Here is a 4,202-nt window from a genome sequence, read left to right on the forward strand (position 1 = left end):
ACAGACCGCCTCGAGCAATCACGGCTACACACACTCGCCCATGAACAACTTCAGCACAATAGACCCATCAACAAACCATCATATCTCGACACCACTAGATGCATACAACTCCCCAATCTGTAAATGCACTCACACAGGGAGGCGACACACGCCTCGACCACACACAAAAATAACTCACCCAATCATTTTCTCCCTCCCTCTCTACACACACACACACGACCTGTCTGGAGCCAATGCTACCACGGAGACATCGCACGAGATTAGCGAGAAACGACAATTAAATTCAAAACACTCAAGACAACTACAAACACATTATGCATCACATAAAAAGCATCGAAATACAATGATGGTATCACTTGGAGACCACTTCCATGCAATGTGACTGTCCTCTCCCTTTACGACCGGGCGGCCTATGATGAGCTTTCTCTCATTCTTTGACTATGGCCCCTCGAGGCCCAGCTTGAGTATGACAACCCCTGCACCTTGTGTGCTTGCTTCAACGATGCTTCAACGAGCCCTCTCTTTAAGCTCCACCGAGACTACCTCTCGAAAGGGTTGTCTCCCTTCTCTTCAAGCTGGCCGCCCTGCAACACACTCGTGAGGCCACGTTCCCTTCTGTGTAGCCGGCCTCTAGTGTAACCCCAGCATTGCCAATTACCCGGCTCTACCTGCAGGTCTTGGCCCCTCTCTCCAATCTCTCGCCAGTTTTAGCTGGGCTTCAACAAGCCCCTTCCATGCTCTTCAGCCCAGACTTGGCGGCCCTCCTGTCTTTCCATATACAGCCTTGGCGGACACTCTTTCTTTGATGGCACTGCACTCAGCCCTCCTTTGTTTATGGTGTTGCTCCTCCGCTGCAGATCCCTCAGGGCCCTCCCTGTAAGCTACGCCCGCTCCACGAGCTGGCCTCTCTCCCAGTCACCCCATCTAGCTGGCAGTCGTGGCCTCCCTCCTCCCAATGGATGGCGCCCTCTTCCTTCTCAGTGCTCATGGCCTGCATGCCACAGATGGCGCCCTCCTCTCTTGGGACTACCACTTGGCCTTCCCCTCCACTGCATGCGCCACCACTTGGCCTTTCTTTCCTTATCTTGCTCTCGTTATCTGCAGCCGACAGATTTCCACCTTTTTTTTTTGTTGAACTCAAAGCATTTCAATTCCATTTGACTTGGAACGCATTCCCACGTGGAAAGCAAGTCGCGGCCTTGTGAAGCTCCGCATTCACTAAATCATATCGGATGCAATAGTTGTCTGATGATTGGCAAAAATTTTGATTCAAGCTCATGAAAAACTTTGAGAGGGCTACCCTTGATGCCCCATCTGACACACACACTATAGTGGTGTCATCGACCACCAATCGGGAACATGCCGAGCTCCAACTTTAGCCTGGCATAGGTGTTTTTTCAAGCACTCCGATTGACAAGCCGCAAAAGTCAAGCCGTAGGGTACACTGAGGCTAGACTTCAAGTACCTGTGAAAATCCCGATGAGTAGAGGCCCAAAATCATGGCCCGACCTATGATGTGCCACATCTGGCATACGCATCCTGACAGTAAAGTGTTGTGCAGACACCTCGATCAAAAGCCCATATCATATACATTATCTTACCTGCATCCAGCACCCCTTGCCTCGTTCCCAATCTTGTGATATCAACATTTGCCCCTGCCACCTGTGATAGAAAGAAACAACTGTACCTTCGACTAGAGAGTGCTCCACCTGGGTATACCTGTCATCTAGCACCATCAAATAACTGTCCACTGTCTTTGCCATTTGCTTGCAAACAGCCATGCATGGGCTTCTTGCACTTCCATGGGTTGACCATCTTCAAGTGTACCATCATTGCCCAACCCCTCATTGAGCATTCATGCTCAACCATAGCATTATTTAGATAAGATATCAATGCATAAGAAGTAAATTGGTAGATACTATGTACAGGAGCTAGATAAATAGTAGTAGATAGATAGAGAGAGATTCACTGGTTGTAGCACCTGCCTAGGTCAAATGGAGAGCCATAGGCTTCCCCAAGCATGATGTAAACTCCACCTGGATCAAAAACATGGCATTGATCATCACCATCCGTCTGTAAGACAAATACGCACGATCCCTGCTTTGCATTTGTAAACCTGTAAGCCATCCATGTATGTAGCTCTTGATAGCATAACCCTTCAAAAACTGCATGCATGAGCCTTCTTCACACATAAAACAAGCCTGTACACCTTGCAAAGCCTTTGCATCATCTGTTTCCCAACCATCGGCTAGAGAGCTCTCCACAACATCATTGTCTTTAAGCAAGGCAACTTGTAGCAATAAGCATAGAGGCGCTTGAATAGAAACCTTCAGCAACACATCCATCAATAACATGGCACCAACCTGTGGAAATTGATCATCCAAAGCAGATACTGGCATATCTTCACCTGTAGACTCTTCACAAAGCACTAGAAAAGGCAGGAAGCCTTGCATACCTTGTATTCTTGCCATAGCTTTAGCAACCAAAACCTGCGGCTCGTCATCAACATCGACCACTGGCTCATCGAATCCCCAATCATCTTCATCAACACATTCTTCTTCAGTCAACATGGCCTGACCATCACAAGGCAAGAGAGAGGGTTGCCCAACCCCCTGGTCTGCACAAAATGTCTCTTCACTTGCAATCTGTTCCGCTTTGACCACCTTATCAACATGCATAACATCATATGTCTCATACCTTGAGAAAGTAGACTATGTTTCCCATGTGCTGTGCGTATCCAAGGCACTGCTATAGCTTAAATACACCTTGGTTTTCTCCACAAAACTCACCGGCTTTGGTACTTCAGCTATCTTCTCCACTGCTTGCTTTTCGGAAGTCACTTGGTCAAGCACATCAGGCGGTACTCGGTAGACTCCTCTGTGCTAGCTCTGCCGAGGCCTCATAGGCCCACACGGTATCATCTCTACTCTGTCATCACACCTATCCGCTGCTACCACATGTGAATCAACAAAAGGTCAGATTACCTGAAGCTCTTCCCTATCAATTGTACTTGGCACCAATGGACTTGCCAGAACCTGCTTTGCTTCTTGCTTCTTTAAACGTCCTGCTCTGCGCATAAGCTACTGCCTCCTCGTACATGCATGGTCCATCTATTTCGACTTTATCCCGCACTTTTACATGCAAGCAGTCCACAAACTTGGTCATCTTCAAAAAATTTGTATTCTCTACAGTAGTTACCTTAAAACCAACTTGCTCCATATGGCCTCAAACTCCCACACAAATGCTCAAAAATCACCGTCAAGGCTTTGCTTTAGGTTGTCCATCATCCGCTTCACTTCATTCCACTGCATGTTGGCCACATATCGGCTTCGGAATGCCGCTTCCAATGTGCTCCAATCCTGTTTTTCGTCAGCCTGCAAGCCATCGTACCATACCTTTGCTTTTCCACGAACCAAGAGCGGGAAAGCTTGGGCCACTCCCTCTTCTCTTGACAAGCCGCTCTGCAACAAAAAAAGACCGTAGTCTTGCAGCTAAACCTCAACATCTTCAGCACCTGTAAAAGTCAAAAAACCCGACCATGCCATTCTTGTTAGATCCTTCTCTTCAAACCGCGACACCGTCTTCGACTTCACCAAGGAGCAATCAGTAGCTCCTCAATGGAGGCACCACTGATGGGATGGGGAAAATAAGAAAACACCCGACACACTCTACACTGCCTCTTTATAGCCCAAGGTAATAGTCCGCACCCCTACCCACACAGAATCACACATACATGCACACTTTATTCCGACCTTCACAATACAGACGGCCTTCAAGAAATCACATCTACACACACTCGCCCATGAACAACTTCAGCACAATAGACCCATCAACAAACCATCATATCCCGATTCTACTGGATGCATACAACTCCCCAATCTGTAAATGCACTCACACAGGGAGGCAACACACGCCTCGACCACACACAAAAATAACTCACCCAATCATTTTCTCCCTCCCTCTCTGCACACACCCCGGGGGATTCACTCTATATACAAAATGGGATGCCACCTGCGAGCAGACAAATTTGATAAAACCCCTATATACAACTCATATTAGGGAATATGACCCCCCTTTCTACGCTTATACAAAATTCAATACAAAAAACTATCATACCCCTATTTTACATATAAAATTTAGGTCTCACATGATGCAACTGAGTAAAACTAGCCAAAAAGCATGTAGCATAGTGACTAGCAATG

At 47.2% G+C, this 4,202-nt stretch overlaps 1 pseudogene; it reads right to left on the reverse strand.

Annotated features, from left to right (window-relative positions):
• Positions 1-862: 862 nt before the first annotated feature.
• On the reverse strand, positions 863-2,903 carry LOC147461586 (uncharacterized; annotated as a pseudogene).
• Positions 2,904-4,202: the final 1,299 nt, after the last annotated feature.

Source organism: Adiantum capillus-veneris, chromosome 3, assembly GCF_014529385.1.
Source record: "Adiantum capillus-veneris isolate H3 chromosome 3, ASM1452938v2, whole genome shotgun sequence".
In the NCBI taxonomy this organism is placed as follows: Eukaryota; Viridiplantae; Streptophyta; class Polypodiopsida; order Polypodiales; family Pteridaceae; genus Adiantum; species Adiantum capillus-veneris.